This window comes from Podarcis vaucheri, assembly GCF_965113315.1.
Source record: "Podarcis vaucheri genome assembly, chromosome: 3".
Lineage (NCBI taxonomy): Eukaryota > Metazoa > Chordata > Lepidosauria > Squamata > Lacertidae > Podarcis > Podarcis vaucheri.
The window spans coordinates 1969835-1992722 of record NC_138761.1 but is presented as its reverse complement, the minus strand read 5'-3'; the positions used below and the strand labels follow the sequence as shown (position 1 = coordinate 1992722).

General features: G+C 47.3%; 1 protein-coding gene and 1 pseudogene across 2 annotated transcripts in view; both read left to right on the top strand.

Annotated features, from left to right (window-relative positions):
* The window catches only part of SCARA3 (scavenger receptor class A member 3), a 91408-nt gene that overhangs the window by 57177 nt on the left and 11343 nt on the right, over positions 1-22888 (top strand). The gene's annotated exons all lie outside the window — the stretch shown is intronic.
* Positions 2291-2634, top strand: LOC309527833 (acyl-CoA-binding protein pseudogene; annotated as a pseudogene). Its single transcript has one exon. The product of its transcript is annotated as an acyl-CoA-binding protein pseudogene (transcript).

Genomic DNA, 22888 nt, shown 5'->3' with positions numbered 1-22888 from the left:
CCGAAACCGTTCAAAAACTAAAGCGCAGCTTCTGATTAGCTGCAGGAGCTTCCTGCACTCAAGCAGGAATGTTCAACTTCCGAAGAACATTTGTAAACGCCGAGTTGCGGCGTTCAGGAGCCGATTTGTTCAGGAGCCAAGCCGTTTCAGTACCAAAGTACCACTGTATATTGCATTTTTAAATTGCAGTCTTCTTCTTCATCAGCCTGGCAGAGCTTTTTAAAAAATGAAAGGCAGCCTCTAGAGGCTGCAGTTTTGAGAGGAAGGGCATTAAAGGGGCATTTAACTTACCCCTCCAACTAGGGCTTTTCCTACTCAAAATCCCTCCTGCTTGCATTGCCAACTGCAGTCTCCCATTCCTACTCGCTGGATCATCGCCTTGTCGTGGTGCGTGGGCTTGCACGTTCCTATGACCCTTGTGAGCGAAGCCGTCAGGAATTTCGTACTCCCAGCAGAGTCACCCAAGGTGGTAAGGTCAAAGGGAAGGAGCTAGACAAAGAATGATACAAGAAGTCCTCTTACTGGGCCACGAGTGATTGCCAAAGAAGAAGAAGCAGTCTCCCATGAGTGCGTTCCAATGGACACAATGGAGGCCCCTGCTAAATACTCCTGTCTCACATCTACTTTGCCCTTTGCTCTCCCACCAGGGCTACTCCAGAGTAAACTTCCATATCCCTAGTTACAGGTAGGTAGCCGTGTGGGTCTGCCACAGTTGAAACAAAAACTTTGAAGTAGCTGTCTTATTACAAAAGAATTTCAGAAATAGACTGGAAAGAGAAGTTGCTGAATTGCAACTTATTACCAAACTTAAAACCATGGAGGGAACTGGTCTGAATAGAGACATTAGATTTTTATCTCATTGTACATAATAAAGCTATTTTTAGCCATCTCACCCCTTGCTTTTTCCTGTAAGCCCAATTGCAGTCATTAACAGTTGTCAAAGCTCTGGTTTTCCCAGTAGTGATGTATGGAAGTGAGAGCTGGACCATCAAGAAGGCTGATCGCCGAAGAATTGATGCTTTTGAATTATGGTGCTGGAGGAGACTCTTGAGAGTCCCATGGACTGCAAGAAGATCAAACCTCTCCATTCTGAAGGAAATCAGCCCTGAGTGCTCACGGGAAGGACAGATCCTGAAGCTGAGGCTCCAAGACTTTGGCCACCTCATGAGAAGAGAAGACTCCCTGGAAAAGACCCTGATGTTGGGAAAGATGGAGGGCACAAGGAGAAGGGGACGACAGAGGACAAGATGGTGGGACAGTGTTCTCGAAGCTACCAGCATGAGTTTGACCAAAGTGCGGGAGGCAGTGGAAGACAGAAGTGCCTGGCGTGCTCTGGTCCAGGGGGTCACGAAGAGGCAGACACGACTAAATGACTCAACAATAACAACAACAACAACAGTTGTCAACAGGTTTACCACACCTATCAGCCAATCACCCATTCCCATGACCCTTATGAGTAATCTCCCTCCCCTCTCACAATATATAAGGGTCTGGTGACTTCTGTTTCAGTGTACCTGAAGAGGTGTGCATGCACACAAAAGCTCATAACAAAAACAAATTTAGAATTTAGTTGGTCTCTAAGGTGCTACTGGAAGGATTATTTTTTTCCATATCCCTGCATTTTTTGAAAGCAACACCTGGGCCCTGATTCTGAAGAGAAAGAGAAGGAGGCCCAGCCCTCGTCTTAAGATGCTCCTGCAATGTGGGGGAGTAGGGCAAGATCCACAACGGAAAACAGGCACAAAATATCAAGCCCAACTTTTTCCTTTTTGTGGTCAAGTCACACATGTGCTGATCATTTGCTGGCCTTCCTTAAATGCACCAGATATTTGCTGACCAACCAAGCCACAGCTGGCCAGCTGGTATGCTATTTAAATCACAGAAATAAATAAATAAAAATTGCACAAGTTCTTGCCCAGGAATTAAACAGGCTTTTCTTTTTTCAAACCACCAACACTTCTGTTTCAGATACCTCCTTCTCCAGTTCCTCTTCTGCCAAAATCTTATTTGTTCCGTAGCTTTAAGCATGTGGCAAAATGAAGCAAAGGATAGGCAGATGCAGAACAGCTGGAGGAAGACCCGTCCGTCCTTCCAGCAAGGATGTAAGAACTCAAGAACCTAAGAAGAACCTGGTGGATCAGGCCAATGATGACCCAATGGTCCAGCACCATGCGCTCACAGTGGCCAAGCAGATGCCCCAAATGGAAACCCACAAGAAGCAGGATCTGAGCACAAGAGAGGCATTCTCCCCGCTTGTGGTTTCCATCAACTGGTGCTGTATTCGAATGGGCGCAGTTCAGCCTTTTGTTGCATCGGGAGGAGGTCACTGCACGCTTCTGCAACCATGGCACAGACAGAGTTTGAAAAAGCTGCAGAAGAAGTCAAGAAGCTGAAGACCCAACCAACAGATCAAGAAATGCTGGATATCTACAGCCATTACAAGCAGGCCACAGTTGGAGATGTAAATACAGACCGTCCTGGGATGCTTGATTTCAAAGGGAAGGTCAAGTGGGACGCCAGGAATTCCTTGAAAGGAATGTCCAAAGAAGATGCAATGAAAGCATATATTAAAAAAGTGGAAGAGCTGAAGGAAAAATATGGAATGCAATAAACCCCTTTCCTGCATGCCTTAAACTGTGTTACACAGTATGGCAGTGCCAAGACTTGATGCCACTTTCTATAATTAATAGCTGTGTAAATTTACTTCTAATAGTTTGTATAATAAACACTATCAAATTAAAAAAAAACCAAAAACTGGTGCTGTATTCAGACGCATTGCTTTCTCCAGCTGTGAAGGGCAGAACTCAACCATCCTGGTTAGCAGCTATCAATAGCTCTCTCCTCCTCCATGAATTTGTCTAATCCTCCTTATGGTGCTGGAGGAGACTCTTGAGAGTCCCATGGACAGCAAGAAGATCAAACCTCTCCATTCTGAAGGAAATCAGCCCTGAGTGCTCACTGGAAGGACAGAACCTGAAGGTGAGGCTCCAAGACTTTGGCCACCTCAGGAGAAGAGAAGACTCCCTGGAAAAGACCCTGATGTTGGGAAAGATGGAGGGCACAAGGAGAAGGGGACGACAGAGGACGAGATGGTGGGACAGTGTCCTCGAAGCTACCAGCAGGAGTTTGACCAAACTGCGGGAGGCAATGGAAGACAGGAGTGCCTGGCGTGCTCTGGTCCAGGGGGTCACGAAGAGGCGAACACGACTCAACAACTAAACAACAACAACAATATCCTAGTTCCTGAGTCCAGGTCACAGGCTCACCCTATTCATACACAAATACTCTCTTAAGACAGGATTTCCCAACAAAAAGACAATGGGAAGGCTTTCCCCATTTGCCTCCCTTCCTGCAGAGGAATATCTGAGGTCACTGGGAGGCACCAATTGGCCGACAATGCCCAGGAGAAAGGCCTCTGGTTTCTTCAGGAAGGTATATTTAAATACCTTTTTCAGTTCATTATATATCATTTCCCAGAAAGCCTTAATCTTTGGGCACGTCCACCAAAGGTGAAAGAATGTACCTTCAGTTTCTTTACATTTCCAACATTTGTTATCGGGCAAATGATAAATTTTTGCAAGCTTGACTGGGGTCATGTACCACCTGTATATCATTTTCATAATATTTTCTCTTAAGGCATTACATGCCGTAAACTTCATACCTGTGGTCCATAACTGTTCCCAGTCAGCAAACATAATATTATGTCCAACATCTTGTGCCCATTTAATCATGACAGATTTCACCGTTTCATCCTGAGTATGCCATTTCAACAGCAAATTATACATTCTTGACAAATTCTTAGTTTTGGGTTCTAACAGTTCTGTTTCTAATTTTGACTTTTCCACCTGGAAGCCGATTTTCTTATCCAAATTATATGTCTCCATTATCTGATAATAATGAAGCCAGTCTCTCACTTTGTTTTTTAATTTCTCAAAACTAGGGCCCATTTAGTCCAGCATTCAGACAGATACTCCCCTGGAAAACCGCTGGACCTCAGCAGCTCCCCTGCGGTGTTTCCCAGCAACTGGGATTCCAAAGTATTGTTGCAGAGCAGAGCCATCACCATTTGGAGCAGGAGCCTCAGTCGCCCTCCCTTCCATCCCTGGCTGCTGGGGGTCCCTGAAATTGAATCCCTGCTTAGCAGAACTATCTCACTTCATCTGCCCTCCTCCCCGGCCACATCCACCCCAGGCAGCCTGCCTGGCTCCAGAAAAGCCATGAAGGGCTGAGGAATTAAAACAAAGCTGCTCTCCACCTCCCCTTCTCCAAACATGCCCCCACAAACAGACACACCCTGCATTTTGGGAGCAGCCAACAGTCGTGGGAAATAGCCAGGGTGCTGACTGCCTTCAAATCAAATGAAGGGTTGGATAAAACCACAACCCCCCCACCCCCCCAACCCACCCCCGGGACTGGAAGAACTGTTCCAGCGAGTGGGGAGAGAGACCATTGCTGGATTTCCATTCTCCAAAGTAAATTGCCCAGCCTCACGCAATATGGCTTTTCTTTTCTTTTTTCTTCTTTTTAAAAAAATTTTTATTAGGAATTTCAACATAACAATTTATCAAAAATACATCATCTTCCTTCCCTCCCCCCAAAAAAGAACCCAACCAGAGACTTCCCTCAGCTCCTCTCTCTGGTTTCTCAGCACATATTATTCTCTGCATGTTATAAAATTGTAAAGATTGTAAAATTGTAAAAATTGTAAAATTGTAGAGAAGCTGCTGAATTGCAACTCATTACCAAACTTAAAACCATGGAGAGACCTGGTCTGAACAAAGACATTGGATTCTTATCTCATTATACATGACTAAGCCATTTCTCACCTTCTCACCCCTTGCCTTTTCCTGTAAGACCTATTACAGTCGTTAAGAGTCGTCAACAGGCTCATCTCAGCTATCTGCCAATCTCCCATTCCCACCACCCTTCTGAGTAATACCCCTCCCCACCTTCTCACTATATAGAAGGATCTGGCAACTTCTGTTTCAGTGTATCTGAAGAAGTGTGCATGCACACGAAAGCTCATACCAAGAACTAACTTAGTTGGTCTTTAAGGTGCTACTGGAAGGAATTTTTTTTATTTTGACTATGGCAGACCAACACGGCTACCTATCTGTAAAGATCCTCAGTTTGTCTATCTGTATATTACCAATAAAGAATTTGTGACTGTTGATTCAAAACCTGCCAGGGAGTCCAGGGAGTCCAGCTCTACAATTCTATTATTCTAACTCTTGGAGGTCACTGCAAGGTGACCAGCAGTTGTTGGATATCAAATCAATGCTGGACTTGTACAAATCCTCTCCTAAGGTGCTGGTTGTGACCTTTAAAGCCCTTTGTGGCTTAGGGCCCTCGTATCTACTGGACCGCTTCTCCTGGTCTGCTCCGCAGAGGACCTTAAGATCCATGAATAACCATAATTTAGAGGTCCCAGGCCCTAAGGAAGTCAGACTATCCTCCACCAGGGCCTTCTCAGTGATGGCTCCAACCTGGTGGAATGCTCTGTCCCAGGAGACCAGGGCCCTGCAGGATTTAACCTCCTTCCGCAGGGCCTGTAAGACAGAGCTATTCCGCCTGGCCTTTAATTTGAACTTAGCCTGATCTTTTATTTCCCTTCCCTTCCCTCACCCGCTCTGGGATCCCACAGCTAATTATCCCCTGGTCTCCTTGCTGGCCCAAATAGGACTAATTTAGCCAGCTAGCCCTGGTGATCATCTAATGTTTATTGGATGGATTTCCCCCCTAAATTGATTTTTGAATTCTGAATTTATTGTTATTCACGTTTTATACTGTATTTTATGCTCTTTTTTTGTTGCATCAATTAAGTGTTTTAAATTTGCTGTTAGTCACCCTGAGCCTGGTTTTCTGAACCGGGAAGGGTGGGGTATAAATAAAACATTATTTATTATTATTATTATTAAACCTGTGAAACCACACTGGTACCACCGTTTGCCCACAGGAGTAGTGTGAACATGCCTCCGTTGCTAGCCCATTCTCCCCCTCTCCCCACTCCCCGCCTCTGTGAACTAGAAAGCAAGCTCAGAAAGGAGGTTTCTGTGTCCCGTGACCAGGGAGAAATCATCTCCAGGATCCGAATGAATGCTCAGGCACATTCCGGGGCGGAAGGAATCTCCCCTCTGAGCTCCATGGCCTGGTTTGCATTACGGAAAAGTTTGGCCGGGGGCCTTGTTGACAGGCGTCCAGGCGAGGTTTACACGCTACCCTGTGATTGTGGGAGAAAGGGAGCCATTCACCAGAAGAGCCTTGGAGGAGTTGGCATCTGCGGGGAGGAAGAGACAAGCTGCAGAACCACCAACGTCGAGGGCAGCGGGGCTCAGTGGTCATCACCCGGCGGAGCTCTTAAATTCTCTGCAGTTTGGGCATCACAACTGTTATGTACTGAGTTGAATGGGATTTAGAATGCAGCAGTCTGATTGGTCCTAGAACAATAGGATCCAGAATGCAGCAGCCTGATTGGTCCTAGAACAATAGGACCCGGAATGCAGCAGTCTGATTGGTCCTAGAACAATAGGATCCGGAATGCAGCAGCCTGATTGGTCCTAGAACAATAGGATCCGGAATGCAGCAGCCTGATTGGGCCTAGCACAATAGGATCCAGAATGCAGCAGTCTGATTGGTCCTAGAACAATAGGATCCAGAATGCAGCAGTCTGATTGGTCCTAGAACAATAGGATCCAGAATGCAGCAGCCTGATTGGTTCTAGAACAATAGGGTCCAGAATGCAGCAGTCTGATTGGTCCTAGAATCCAGGAATTAGCCAATCCGGTGGGGCCCATTGTGTAAATAATGTATATAAGGCAGACATTCTGGGGGAACTCCCATTCCTCCTCCTCACCACTATGAGCTGAATAAAAAGCATGAAATCCACTCTCGACTCTGAGTATATTTCAGCTCTGCTGGCTTCCAAGGCTGGGCCAGGAGAGGAGAAGGCTTAAGAGTTTGTTTTGGTTGGGTTTGTAAGTGAAGTTTTGGCACGCAACTGTGAAAAAAAATGGCAAGAGCAGCCGCCTCTCTGGGAAAAGAGCCCAGGCCCTCGGGGCAACCAAGTGACTCACAGCCATGAGGGGTCCTCTTGCAAAACAGGGCAGGGAGAAGAGGATAAATTGCCATCTTGCTTGGGTTACAGGAATGTTGCAGGCCTGTCATGGGACACCAGAAGACAGCTGAAGTCAGCAGCAGCGGCAAGTTAGAGCTCTGTTGAAGACCTGTGTCTGGGGAAGCCAAATCACGGCTGTCATAGGCTCTGAGGTCCAGGCGTAGGAGGAGGGAGCTGTGTGCCAGATTTGGTGGGGCGAGGAAGCCTGGGTGGTTGGGAGGCAGGCAAGAAGGTAGAACACAGTGGCATGGAAAATAGAACTGCCAATATCTTCATGGTCCTCCTTGTGGTGCAGCAATAAAATGGACAGCCCATTTGCAAAGCTAAGCAGGGTCAGGTATGGTTTCAAATTGGATGGGAGAATGCGTGTTGAGATTCCTGCATTGCAGGGGGATGGACTAGATGATCCGAGGGGTCTGCAGTTTGGGAGAGTCAAAATGGCTTCAGGATTGTTCTCCTGTATGTTCCTGGGCTCCATGATCACTGCAGAGGGTGACAGCAGTCACAAAATTAAAAGATGCCTGCTTCTTGGGAGAAAAGATCTAGACAGCATCTTAAAAAGCAGAGACATCACCTTGCCAACGGAGGCCTGTATAGTTAAAACTATGGGTTTCCCAGGTTAGCATAGGCTAGGCAAAACTATCACAAATGGGGAGCAGACGTGAAGGAAAGAGGAATTATGGTGATTAAGCAATCTGTGGTCCTAGTAGTTTGGAGAGCAAAGAGGCAAAAATATGGTCTGAAGCTCAACATCAAAAAAACAAAGATCATGGCCACGGGTCCCATCACCTCCTGGCAAATAGAAGGGGAAGAAATGGAGGCAGTGAGAGATTTTACTTTCCTGGGCTCCATGATCACTGCAGATGGTGACAGCAGTCACGAAATTAAAAGACGCCTGCTTCTTGGGAGAAAAGCAATGGCAAACCTGGACAGCATCTAAAAAAGCAGAGACATCACCTTGCCAACAAAGGTCTGTATAGTTCAAGCTGTGGTTTTCCCAGTAGTGATGTATGGAAGTGAGAGCTGGACCATAAAGAAGGCTGAATTGATGCTTTTGAATTCTGGTGCTGGAGGAGACTCTTGAGAGTCCCACGGACTGCAAGAAGATCCAACCGATCCATTCTGAAGGAAATCAGCCCTGAGTGCTCACTGGAAGGACAGATCGTGAAGCTGAGGCTCCAGTATTTTGGCCACCTCATGAGAAGAGAAGACTCCCTGGAAAAGACCCTGATGTTGGGGAAGATGGAGGGCAGAAGGCGAAGGGGACGACAGAGGATGGGATGGTGGGACAGTGTTCTCGAAGCTACCAGCATGAGTTTGACCAAACTGTGGGAGGCAGTGGAAGACAGGAGTGCCTGGTGTGCTCTGGTCCAGGGGGTCACCAAGAGGTGGACACGACTAAACAACTAAACAACAACAACAAATTAGAATTCCTGTAACATTAGGTTAGGGATGTGGGTGGCGCTGTGGGTTAAACCACAGAGCCTAGGACTTGCTGATCAGAAGGTCGGTGGTTCGAAACCCCGCATCGGGGTGAGCTCCTGTTGCTCGGTCCCTGTTCCTGCCAACCTAGCAGTTTGAAAGCACATCCAAGTGCAAGTAGATAAATAGGTACCCCTCCGGCGGGAAGGTAAACGGCATTTCCGTGCGCTGGTCTGGTTCGCCAGAAGCGGCTTAGTCCTGCTGGCCACATGACCCGGAAGCTATATGCTGGCTCCCTCAGCCAATAGAGCGAGATGAGCGCCGCAACCCCAGAGTTGGCCACGACTGGACCTAATGGTCAGGTGTCCCTTTACCTTTAACATTAGGTTGTCAAGAGCTGCTTTGAACCTGGTTCTGTCATGGAAAAGTGGGATACAAATAAACCCAGGTTGCTGCCTCTGGCTGGCTTTCCCTCGCAGGTGCTTTTGAGTCCCTGTGGCCGTGCCTGCTTCAAGGTCATGCCAGGGCAGAGGAGGGGCGAGCTGGCAAATACCCCAGCCGCTTCCTCTCTCCCAAACAACTGCTCTCCCCACGCAGAGCTGCAGACCAAGCCAGGGGCCTCTTTCCCATGAACTCCTGGAAGCCCTCCAGGATGCAATAGCAAGGAGAGCAAATCTCCGTTGGGAAGGAGAAAGGGGGGGCAGGGGCACTCCAACAACAAACCATGGGGTGGAAGTAGAAAGAGGGTCTCCAAGCCCTCCCAGAAGAGGACATCAGATCGCTGTAGGGCAGCTTGCAGCTGCCTGTCTGACAGGCCACTATTTGTGGACGGCAGCTCCCGACATTTATTTTTTGAAATAACTTTTCTGTGGGGATGGAAATTCTGCTAAGGTAGCACATTATGGTTGTTAATATAGGGAGGAGGAAAGGCTGGCAAGGGAGCAGAGGGACTGCGGGGTAGAATTTCAATCACGTTAGCAGAAAACCTCGAAAAGTCAACTTGTTTTCTGCTGCTCTGGAGGATAGGATCTGGTTCAGCAGAGTCCGGTTACGAGAAAGGAGGTTCTGACTAATTGTTAGGAAGGCGGTAAAAGCTGTTTTGCAGTGCAATAGATCGCCTCTGAAGGTGGGGAACCTCTGGCAGGGATTCTTCCGTTGTCATTCTTGCATTGCAGGGGGTTGGACTAGATGGCCCCTAGGGGTACCTTCTGTGATAGGAATTTTGAGGTCTTAGATATATGTTAAATGTTCATAAGTGTACCAACCAAACACGTACATAGATCAGCACAGGAAGACCGACCCGAAACCATTTTTTATTCCCAAACTGAGGAAATGATTTCTCTGCAAGGTCAAAGTGGGAAACCTCCCCATTGTCTTTTCCTTCACAAATCCTGTCTTGAGGGCACATTTAAGATATGAATAGGGTGTGAGCCTGTGACCTGGCTCAGGAGCTAAGTATTTGTCATTACAAAAGACTGGCCAGGCTCCCCAGGGTATCCAATCAAGTGAGCATTAACAGGTAACCTGTCAGACGAGATAAACAACGCACTGTAGACCGCCTTTTCTGTGATATATGTATGATGTATGGAGGGGTGGTCTTAAGCTCCAGGGCAGGGAATTTAAAATGTCTATATAAGACCTTGCGCGCCATTGTTTGGGGTTCCTCCTCCTTTCTCCTGCGTGTGAGGGGAGCACCCTGTTGCAACAGATGAATAAAGATCAGGCTTATGAACTGCTTTGCTTCTCAATATTCTCTGGTTGGCCTCTGTTATTTTCTCCTACTGACCGGGAACCTACACAAGGACTCTGTACGGGCTCTTGGGTACCCCGTAAGGCATTGGTGTCCAAACTTTTTTTCAAAGAGGGTCAGATTTGACGAAGTGAAGGGCCGTCCAAAGGGCCAACCAAAGTTGAGCTTTCTTTTAGGGTTGAAGCTGTTGAGCTTTGGAACAGGTTTTTCTTATAACAAGGTTGACTGTGCCTAAAATCGCTCCCAAACTGTGTGATGGCCGTTCCAGCTGGAATAAGCAGGTGTGCTGTCAACTCTTCACGAAAACCCCTGGAGGGACAAAAGGTTCCCGTCCCAGGGTCAGAGAGCGGCGGCTGATGCCCAGCCCTCCTTCAGCCAACTCAGACTTTGCATCGCTGGCTCAGCGGGAGGGAGGGGTGTCCGAGGGCAGCGGTCTTTTCGGGTTTACATTCGCTCCAGCCTTGCCGGCCAAGGTCAACATTTCCCCAGCTGTTGGGGCCGCTGGCAGGCCTGGTTCTGATGACCAAGTAATTTTTCCACAAGAGGCGCTTTTGCCAGGCTCCCGAAAACACAAGGAGCCTTTCAGCAAAGGTGGAGGAGGCCGAGAGAAAAGGTTAAGTGGATCTGGAGGGTTCAGGGATAAGGCAGAGCAAGAGGCAAGGGGGTAGGGCTGCCATATGTCTGGGATTTCCTGGGGTGTCCTGGTTTTTACTTTTTGAAATACGGCAACCCTACAAGAGGGTGGCCATGGGAGAAGCGGATCTAGGCCCCTAAACCTGTTTCTGAGGCTGGAGCTGAAGTCCTGGAACCGTGCTGTGCAGTAGTAACTTTGGGCCTCTCTGAGCATGTGCTGAGTTTGTTTCTAGTCCCACTGAAAAACAAGTGGAATGGGTGACCTCAGAAGATGGTGGGCGCTCCTTCATAAGGACATAAGAAGAGCCTGCAAGTGGGTTCCTGCATCTGGAACTGGGTTGCTCTCCAGAGCAGCTGCCAATGACTGGCTGAGGCTGATGCGTCCAAAACACCTGGAGGGCTTTCCATGGGGAAAGTCTGTTCCACAGCAACTCAGAGGAGGAAAACAAGGAGATCGCCCACTCCATCAGCCGGCCTGGAGCTGGGAGGCATAGCTGTCAACCTTCCCCTTTTTTGCAGGAAATTCCTTTATTCCAGCGCCATTTCATAGAATCATAGAATCCTAGAGTTGGAAGAGACCACAAGGGCCATCGAGTCCAACCCCCTGCCAAGCAGGAAACACCATCAGAGCACTCCTGACATATGGTTGTCAAGCCTCTGCTTAAAGACCTCCAAAGCAGGAGACTCCACCACACTCCTTGGCAGCAAATTCCACTGTCGAACAGCTCTTACTGTCAGGAAGTTCTTCCTAATGTTTAGGTGGAATCTTCTTTCTTGTAGTTTGGATCCATTGCTCCGTGTCCGCTTCTCCGGAGCAGCAGAAAACAACCTTTCTCCCTCCTCTATGTGACATCCTTTTATATATTTGAACATGGCTATCATATCACCCCTTAACCTCCTCTTCTCCAGGCTAAGCATGCCCAGCTCCCTTAGCCGTTCCTCATAAGGCGTCGTTTCCAGGCCTTTGACCATTTTGGTTGCCCTCCTCTGGACATGTTCCAGTTTGTCAGTGTCCTTCTTGAACTGTGGTGCCCAGAACTGGACACAGTACTCCAGGTGAGGTCTGACCAGAGCAGAATACAGTGGCACTATTACTTCCCTTGATGTAGATGCTATACTCCTGTTGATGCAGCCCAGAATTGCATTGGCTTTTTTAGCTGCCGCGTCACACTGTTGGCTCATGTCAAGTTTGTGGTTCCCGCTGCTTCCCGCTGCTATCCCGGATTGTTAGATATCCCATAGACTGTCCCCAGGACAGGTGAGGCTGCTGATCCCTTATTTTCAAGGTTGCTGATCCCTTATTTTCAAATCTGAAAGTTTCAAGATTCCTATTACAACATCAGTCAGGTATTTTGCGGACTGACGTTTGTTCCAGTTCATTGGTAAACAACACAGGACAAATGAAAGTGGAAGGTGTAACAAGGGTCGGTGTTTTGCAACCTTGTATTGTTTTTTACCATTATGCTTATGCCGTAAATGGTTCCGCTTTGCTACCTTCGACACATTCACATACCTGTGGTTTATTTATTTTGGTTGCATTGTATGTCTGTATTTGTTCAGTGGTAATCTCCAATTGTATGCTGGACTTTGGTTGGACGCCACCTCCGATCTCTAGAGGGCTGTGGCAGAGAATCAAGACGCAGTGGAGGAGGCTGTCGTAGGTTTAATAAATAGGCTCAATTCACACATTCACACCTGAATTTAGATGGAGGTCTTTCAGACCTTGCAGCACGCAGAGACACCGTCTTGTGGGGGCCCAGCATGCGTTGCAGACTCCCCTCTTACATGTGTTTAATATTTGTGCATACCAAACTGCATACAAATTTCAAGCTTTTTTTTTTGCCCTCGCTATATTGTAAGTGTAAGGATTTTCCAGCCATTGCTATCCTAGCAGCTGGAGGCACAGGTCAATTCTGTGTCCAGGGTGGCTATCTACCAGCTCCATCTGGTGCGCAGGATGAGACTCTCCCTGGCCACAGACTGTGGTGCATGTTCTAGTTATCTCCCGCTTGGACTACTGCAATGCGCTCTAGTGGGGCTACCTTAGAAGGTGACCCGGAAACTGCAACTAATCCAGAATGTGGCAGCCAGACTGGTGACTGGGAGCGGCCACCGAGACCACATAACACAGGTCTTGAAAGACCTACATTGGCTCCCAGTACGTTTCTGAGCACAATTCAAAGTGTTGGTGCTGACCTTTAAAGCCCTCAACAGCCTCGGTCCAGTATATCTGAAGGAGCGTCTCCACCCTCATCGTTCTGCCTGGACACTGAGGTCCAGGGCCAAGGGCCTTCTGGCGGTTCCCTCACTGCGAGAAGTGAGGATACAGTGAACCAGGCAGAGGGCCTTCTCAGTGGTGGCACCCACTCTGTGGAACACCCTCCCATCAGACGTCAAGAAAATAAAAAACTACAGTCGTACCTTATGTTACAATTGCTTCAGGTTGCGCGTTTTCAGGTTGTGTCCCGCAGCGACCTGGAATACCGGAAAGGGTTACTTCCGAGTTTCGCTGCTTGCGCAGATGTGCCAAATGACATCACACTCATGCGCAGAAGCGACGAATCACCACCTGCGCACGTGAAGATGCGGGTTGCATTCTTTTCAGGTTGCGAACGGGCCTCCGGAATGGATCCTGTTTGCAACCAGAGGTACCACTGTATCTGACTTTTAGAAAACATCTGAAGGTAGCTCTGTTTTGGGAAGTTTTTAATGTTTGGTGTTTTTAATATTCTGTTGGGAGACACCCAGAGTGGCTGGGGAATATAATATTATTATTATTATTATTATTATTATTATTATTATTATTATTATTATTAAAAATAAAAAAATTCCTTCCAGTAGCACCTTAAAGACCAACTAAGTTAGTTCTTGGTATGAGCTTTCGTGTGCATGCACACTTCTTCAGATACACTGAAACAGAAGTTGCCAGATCCTTCTATATAGTGAGAAGGTGGGGAGGGGTATTACTCAGAAGGGTGATGGGAATGGGAGATTGGCAGATAGCTGAGATGAGCCTGTTGACGACTCTTAACGACTGCAATAGGTCTTACAGGAAAAGGCAAGGGGTGAGAAGGTGAGAAATGGCTTAGTCATGTATAATGGGATAAGAATCTCTCCATGGTCTCTCCATGGTTTTAAGTTTGGTAATGAGTTGCAATTCAGCAGCTTCTCTTTCCAGTCTATTTCTGAAATTCCTTTGTAGTAAAACAGCTACTTTGAGATCTTGAATAGAATGTCCTAGGAGACTGAAGTGTTCTCCTACTGGTTTCTCTGTTTTGTGATTCTTGATGTCAGATTTATGTCCGTTTATTTTTTGGCGTAAGGTTTGGCCTGTTTGTCCAATATAGAGAGCTGAAGGACACTGTTGGCATTTGATGGCATACACAATGTTTGACGATGAGCAATTAAATAGTCCCGAGATGGTATGTGTGATGTTGTTGGGGCCAGTAATGGTGTTGTCCGGGTGTATGTGGCAGCAAAGTTGGCATCTGGGTTTATTGCAGGCTCTTATTATTATTATTATTATTAAACCTGCTCCACTGTCCTGTGATTCTGTGATTCATTTCAGATTGGCACACACCATCACAGAGCCGCTGTGTGGGTCTTGCTGCTGCAGCCAGCTCAGACCAGTCAGGAGGCGATGAAGGCTGCAGCGAGGGCTGGACGGAGCCCAGGGGCTGACTCAGCCATCCAAGGGGATGAAGAAGGAAGGAAGGAAGGAAAGAAAAGCCATGAACTGATGCATTTGGGTCCAAGACATGAGGCAGAGTAACCTCACTTGGCCCTGAGGAAGAGAGTATGGGGTGGGGAACTGGGACAGATCATGCTGCCTGTCTGATTTTTCATAGAATCATAGAACTGTAAAGTGGGAAGGGATCCCTGAGGGCATCTAGTCCAACCCCCTGAAATGCAGGAATCTCAACTAAAGCATCCATGGCAGATGGGCAGCCAACCTCATATCTCAGCCTAATCTACCTCACAGGGTTGTGGTGAGGAGTAGGAGTAGTTTTATATACCTCCTTCAGTTCCTCAGAGGAAAGGTGTGGCCAAAATGCAATAAAATAAATAGTATGTGGACTTTAGGAAATGTAAATTGAATATTCCGTCACTCATTATTGAGGGAAAGTGTGTGGAACAGGTCTTGGTGTTTCGATTTCTGGGAATGGAGTTGAGAGATGACCTAACCTGGGGAGAAAACAGCAAAGACCTGATGAAGAGAGCACAGCAGAGATTATATTTTCTGAGAATCCTCCAGAAAAACAATCTTTCAAAGGACCTGTTGATGGCATTTTACCATTGTACTGTGGAGAGAGTGTATTAACTTATGGTCTGTGTGTGTGGTTTGGGAGCTGCACGGTCAGGGGAAAAACAATGCTGTCCAGGGTTGTAAAGACTGCGGAGGGAATAATTGGGTGCACTCTTCCCACCTTGGATCAAATCTATGCTTCCAGGTGCCATAAGAAAGGGGCAGGGCAGAGATAGCGCAGGATAGTGCGCACCCTGGAAATGATCTCTTTCAGCTTCTGCCTTCTGGAAGAAGGTCCAGGGTTGTAAAGACTAGGACTAGCCGCCTGAGAAACAGTTTCTATCCAAATGCGATTTTGGTTTTAAACGCAGTGTAAGGACGCGTGTGGCGCTCTGGGTTAAACCACAGAGCCCAGGATTTGCCGATCAGAAGGTCGGCAGTTCGAATCCCCACGATAGGGTGAGCTCCCGTTGCTCAGTCCCAGCTCCTGCCAACCTAGCAGTTCAAAGACACGTCAAAAGTGCAAGTAGATAAATAGGTACCGCTCCAGCGGGAAGGTAAACGGTGTTTCCGTGCGCTGCTCTGGTTCACCAGAAGTGGCTTAGTCACGCTGGCCACATGACCCGGAAGCTGTACGCCAGCTCCCTCGGCCAATAAAGTGAGATGAGCACCGCAACCCCAGAGTCGGTCACGACTGGACCTAATGGTCAGGGGTCCATTTACCTTTACCTTTAAGGAGTCTCTATGGGAGTATATTGTAAATATACTCTATGGGAGTATACTCTAGGGGAGTATATTTAAAGTGGGGTATCAGAGTTTTTAGGGGGCTAACCAGGTTGCGATAGCTGGGATAGCAGGCTTGTTGGGTTTTGAATGTCTTATGTAGATTTGATTTTATTTTTCAATTTCGTTGTTCTGGGACAATGACAATAAAGATTATCATATCGTATCATATACAGGACATCTGCACAGCAGTCTCTGCAAGGTCGGGCCAGTCTTCGGACCACCGTCCTGCCTTTCTGAGCCTCGCAGGCACCTCATTGGCCAGTTAGAAGACGGATCATTGGGCCTGATCCAGGAGGCCCTTTTGAGGTCCTGAGGTTATTATTAGGAGGCCCAGCCAAGGACTGACGGAGGCCTCCCACACCGGCTGGGCGGGAAGCCGCTGAGTGAGCCAGGAGGCATCATGAGACCAGCAGCAGGGAAGACTCACGATGTTCTGCAGATCCCTCCAGAACAAGCAAGAGGAGAAGGCGAGGAAGTCCCCACCCAGAAGTGTCTTCTCTGGGCAGCTGGCTGGTGAGCACTTGCCAGCCAGTCTGGAAAACAAAAACTGCTCCAGGCAGGGACAGCATCCTGCAAGCTCTGAACTGGGGAAAGGAAACAGAGCAGAGAGGACTGGACTCTCTGCACAACCTTGGGCCGTTGGAGACAGTGGCTTCACAAGGCCAGCAGTGACCTGATCATTTGTCTGCTGCATCAAAGATGTGCTTGTGTTTCGTTTGTTCCTTAAGAAGGTAAGAAGACTGGTGGATCAGGCCGGCGGCACCTCTAGTCCAGCGTTTTGTCCTCGCAGCAGCTGACCAGGTGCCTGTCCAAAAGTAGTAATTTTGAGGTCTTATATGTTAAATGTTCATAAGTGTACCAACCAAGCACATACACAGGAAGACCGACCCGGAACCATTTTTGATTCCCAAACTGAGCAAATGATTTCTCTGCAAGGTCAAAGGAAAATGGAAAAGTCTCCCCTTTGTCTTTTCGTTCACAAATCCTGTCTTAAGGGCACATTGAAGATATGAATGGGGAGTGAGCCTTTGACTTGGCTCAGGAACTAAGTATTTAACATTACAAAAGACCGGCCAGGCTCCCCAGGCAATCCATTCAAGTACAGTGGTACCTTGTGTTACATACACTTCAGGTTACACACTCCGCTAACCCAGAAATAGTGCTTCAGGTTAAGAACTTGGCTTCAGGGTGAGAACAGAAATCGTGCTCCGGCAGCGCAGCAGCAGCAGGAGGCCCCATTAGCTAAAGTGGTGCTTCAGGTTAAGAACACTTTCAGGTTAAATAGGGACCTCTGGAACGAATTAAGTACTTAACCTGAGGTACCACTGTAAGCATTAACAGGTAACTTGCCAGACAGGAGATAAATAACAACAGGAGATAAACAAAGCACTCAGATTTCTGCTGTAGACCGCCCCTTCTGTCATGTAGGTATGATGTGTCTAGGGGATGGTCTTGGGCTACACCCCTTCTGTGATGTATGTATGATGAATGGAGGGGTGGTCTTGAGCTCCAGGGCAGGGAATTTAAAATATCTATATAAGGGTGGGCACACCTTTGTCCTGGGCCCTCCTCCTTCTCCTGCGTGTGAGGGGAGCACCCTGTTGCAACAGATCAAGAAAGATCAGGCTTACTAGCTGCTTTGCTTCTCAATATTCTCTGGTTGGCCTCTGTTATTTTCTCCTCCCAAGAGGGAACCTACGTAAGGACTCTATATGAGCTCTTGGGTATCCCATAAGGGGGAAAGGGGCAGATTTTTGTTTACAACTGTAGCAAGCAAGATGCAAGCCCAGAGGCACTCTCCTTACCTGAGTGCAACAGGTGCTCAGAAGCATTGCCTAGCCATACGTGTCCAGAGGAGGGCAACCAAAATGGTCAAAGGCCTGGAAACGATGCCTTATGAGGAACGGCTAAGGGAGCTGGGCATGTTTAGCCTGGAGAAGAGGAGGTTAAGGGGTGATATGATAGCCATGTTCAAATATATAAAAGGATGTCACATAGAGGAGGGAGAAAGGTTGTTTTCTGCTGCTCCAGAGAAGCGGACACGGAGCAATGGATCCAAACTACAAGAAAGAAGATTCCACCTAAACATTAGGAAGAACTTCCTGACAGGAAGAGCTGTTTGACAGTGGAATTTGCTGCCAAGGAGTGTGGTGGAGTCTCCTACTTTGGAGGTCTTTAAGCAGAGGCTTGACAACCATATGTCAGGAGTGCTCTGATGGTGTTTCCTGCTTGGCAGGGGGTTGGACTTGATGGCCCTTGGGGTCTCTTCCAACTCTATGATTCTATGATCAATAGCCATATCCTCCCTGAAGTTGCCTGATGCTATCTTAAAGCCATCCAGGTTGGTGGCCATTGCTGCCTCGGAATTATTATTGAACAGATTCAGTAACAGCAAAATTATTAGGGGGTGGGGAAGAATCTGATCTGTTTACTGCAAGAGAAGTACACAAATCTGGCCTTTTTCTAAGTTTTTAAAGATAGATGTAGCTTGACAAACATTTCATTAGCCCAGATGACTTTCCGCAGCATGGCTTGTTTCCCTTTGCCCCGCTGCATGACGTGGCCCCGATTGTGAACTTGGGTTTACGTCTGTGGGCTTATACATGGTGTCTCTGCCTCCCGCTGGCCTTGCAGCAGTAGCCATAGCTGAGTTTATTGCCTTTAAATGTTTTGAGCTGCCTTGTGGCAACAGGATGGGGAAATCTGGATTATTTCATTTTCTAAAGAAGAAGCCGGGCCTGGCTTACCGCATCTCTAGATCTAAGAAAACAAAACAGAGCAAAACAAGAGCTTTGTTTGAAGTGATGCAGCCCCAATTATGGGTGATTCACGTTGTGCAATTTATTTTATTTGTGCAGTGAAGAGCCTCAAATGTTGTGGCCTGTGTGTGTTTTTGCAAGTTATGCAAACAGCTTCCCTGAAACTGCTAGGAGCTCATGGAAAAACAAACCCTTCCTCGTCTTGCAAAGCACACACCGTGAATCAAAGGATATGGATCTAAGAGTTTACCAAAAGCTCCACCTATGTGGGGCTGGCGCTCTGTACATGCCTCCCAAGCTACTGGATTCCCTTAGGTCCACTCTGTGCAACAGGTATGAGCTCCAGTGTGGAGTCGTGGCGACGGCATCAGAGTGGGACCTGGGAGAGACCACGGTTCGAATTCCCACGCAGTCTTGATGCTCACAGGGTGACGTTGGCGGCCAGCCCAGGCCTCTCAGCCTCACCAACCTCACCGAGTTGTTGTGAGGATTCAATGAGGAGGGGGAGAACCAGGACTAGGAGTCGGCAAAGTTTTTGTGGCTTGGGCTGGTTCACAGTCGCTCAGACGCTGCAGTGGGCCAGAGTACGCATGTGCGCGCATGCATGTGCAAATGCTAGTTCCGGCACTCCTTCCAGTGCGGAGGAGGCGTGCGCAGCTTCTCATTGGCTGCAGGAGCTTCCTTCAGCCAATGGGAAGCCAGCCAGTGTCACGGAAGGCAGTCCCCATTCTGCTCTGCGTGGGTTTAATGCAGCGCACAGGAGCCGACTTGAGTTGGCAGCGGGGGTCCATGGGCCGGTTAAACGACCCCCACGGGCTGCTTGTGGCCCATGGGCCTTAGGTTGCCAACCCCTGACCCCTTGGAAAATAAGTTGGGATATAAATACAAATGATATGCATTTATATTTAAATTTGTATTTATTCCTCTTACATGATTGCTAATTGCATGGTGGGAACATCACTGAATAAGGCTAATGTGTTGATAATAAGAAATAGCTTCCTCAAAATTATCCCTTTCTCAATTTGATTCAGTGGCGCAGCCTTATAAGATCTCAATAATTGGCACCAGTGGTGTTTGCTTGGTTTTGAGTAAGAGACCATTAACTTCCTTGAATACTGTAAAAGTTTGTACAGTGGTGCCCCGCAAGACGAATGCCTCGCAAGACGGAAAACCCGCTAGACGAAAGTGTTTTCCGTTTTTGAGCTGCTTCGCAAGACGAATTTCCCTATGGGCTTGCTTCGCAAGACGAAAACGTCTTGCGAGTGTTCCGATTTTTTTTCGCCCCCCCTTTTTCTAAGCTGCTAAGCCGCTAATAGCCTTTTAGCCGCTAAGCCGCTAAGCCTTTAATAGCCGCTAATCCCCTAAACCGCTAATAGCGCTAATCCGCTAATAGGGTTGCTTCGCAAGATGAAAAAACCGCTAGATGAAGAGACTCGCGGAACGGATTATTTTCGTCTTGCGAGGCACCACTGTAAAGAAAACACAGGAACTGTGTGCATATTTGAAATGCATGATTCAAATAAATATTCCAGTTGACTATTTGCACTCCAGTAAATTTTGCTTACAAAAGAAAATAATAATAATAAATGCAAATGATAGTAATAAGGAAGTGAGCACTATCTCAAGCCACCACCCATCTCTAGGTGTAGAATTGAGAGGAGCGCAAGGCTCCAAATGTGAGCTAATGCCCACTGCCACATTCGCCACCACTGCCACCTTGAGGAGACACTTTTATCCAGCCGTTTATTGGCTGTGGGAGAGAAGAAAGGCTCTTGTTCAGACCACACCTGGAATACTGCATCAAAGTTCTGGGCACCCCAATTTTAGGAGGATATTGACAAGCTGGAAGGAGTGCAGACGAGGGCGGCCAGGGTGGCGGCCTGGAAACCAAGCCTTGCAAGGAACGATTGAGGGAGTTGGGGATGTTCCGCCTGGGGAAACGGAGGCTGAGAGGGGGTGTGAAGACCGCCTGCAAATATTTGAAAGGGCTGTCCCACGGAAGATGGAGCAAGCTTGTTCTCTGCTGCTTCTGAGGGTGGGACTCGAAGCAACAAATTCCAATGCCAAGAAGAAGAAGAGGAGGAGGAATCTGGATTTGATATCCCGCTTTATTACTACTCTAAGGCATCTCAAAGCGGCTAACATTCTCCTTTCCCTTCCTCCTGCACAACAAACACTTTGTGAGGTGAGTGGGGCTGAGAGACTTCAGAGAAGTGTGACTGGTCCAAGGTCACCCAGCAGCTGCATGTGGAGGAGTGGGGAAGCGAACCTGGTTCACCAGATTACAAGGCCACCGCTCTTAACCACTACACCACGCTGGCTCTTGAGCTATTAGACCACTATCATAACTCCTCTTTTCCAGGCTAAACATACCCAGCTCCTCCAACCGTTCCTCATAAGGCTTGGTTTCCAGACCCTTGAACCAGGCAGAGGGCCTTTTTGGTAGCAAACCCGGTTCACCAGATTACGAGTCCACCGCTCTTAACCACTACACCACGCTGGCTGAAGGAAGGAGAGGCATGAGGAAGAACTTTCTGATGGCAAGAGCCGTTCTGACACTGCAATGGGCTACCTCGGAAGCTAGTGGATCCTCCTTCATCGGAGGTTTTTAGGCATTGGAGGAACACCTGCCGGGGATAACTCAACTGCAATTCCTGCACTGCGGGGAGTTGGGACTAGATAACCAATCCTATGATTCTAAGCAACCATCAGACTTCCTGACTCCAGAGTTGCGAAGAGGATCAAACAGATAAACTAACTGGCTACCAGGAAAGACATGCTTCTCCTCTTTAAGTGTAAACACCGATGCCTTAATTTATGACACTTTAAGATTAGGAAGATATAATAATAATAATAATAATAATAATAATAATAATAATAATAATAATTTTTTATCTATATCCCGCCCTCCCCGGCCAAAGCCGGGCTCAGGGCGGCTAACAACAATAAAATAATACAACATGGGACATGTTTTCCCAAAAATGCCAATTTCTGCCCTCTTCACCCCAAATTCATCTCACATAGGCAACAATGGTAATCTGAAGGAACAGACATTAAAACATACACGTCAAAGGAATATTTTCATGTTTCCTTTGTGCACAAGCATTCCCTTCTTCTCCATAGGAATAGATGAGATCCCAAAAACATATTTAAGGTATAAGTTTGTTGTAGGTCAAAGGAGCAGCTCTCGGGCTCTGAGACTTTTCTCCATACCCTGCATCACTCACTGGGACAACGGCAAAGCCCCGTTGGACCAGGCAAAAGGGTGAGCTCTCCATAGCCTCTCAGATTGCAGGTTTCAGAGAGAGAGGGAAAAGCCTAACTCTCAACAAGCACAGAAATCTTAATCTTTACTCGTGAGTCCTCACTCTCTCCTGGATAAGGCACAAACCCATCTCTCTTCCTCTTATAATTTCAGGTCTGCAACAAATAGATAAAAGACGGATAAAATGTTTTTTCTTGCAGCACAGTTAAGCCATCACTTGCTCCCATGGGAAGCAGGGACCAACTTGGCTGGCTTAAAAAAAAAAAAGATTAGACTAAATGTCTTGTAAAAAGAACTGGTCTTATATATGATCTGGGCAGCACAAACAGAAATTGTAACTCAATGGAAAACAGCCCAAAATCTTACACCAGAAACATGGTACCGCTCACTCTGGAAGACCTGTAATGAAGAAAGCCATGCATAATTTGAGAATGTCCACACTCGTATTTATGTGATCTGGAATTCCTTTATATGACATATAAAGCAAAACCATCATTTTCAAGACAACCATTGCACAACAGTCTGGCAAATCCAGAACAATACTCTTGTGATCTGATAAAAGTCGAAAAGTTTTTACTTGGGCTTTGTGACTTTAACCCATGTGCAACCGGACTCATTTTCTGCGCCTATTTTATTGTTGTGTTTTTCATCCTTTAATGTTCGTCTGTTGCTGTAATTCTTCTCCCTGTTTCAAATACATAATAACATGAAATACAGTGGTACCTCGGGTTACAGACGCTTCAGGTTACAGACCCTGCTAACCCAGAAATAATACCTTGGGTTAAGAACTTTGCTTCAGGATGAGAACAGAAATCGTGTGGCGGCAGCAGGAGGCCCCATAAGCTAAAGTGGTGCTTCAGGTTAAGAACAGTTTCAGGTTAAGAACGGACCTCCAGAACGAATTAAGTTCTTA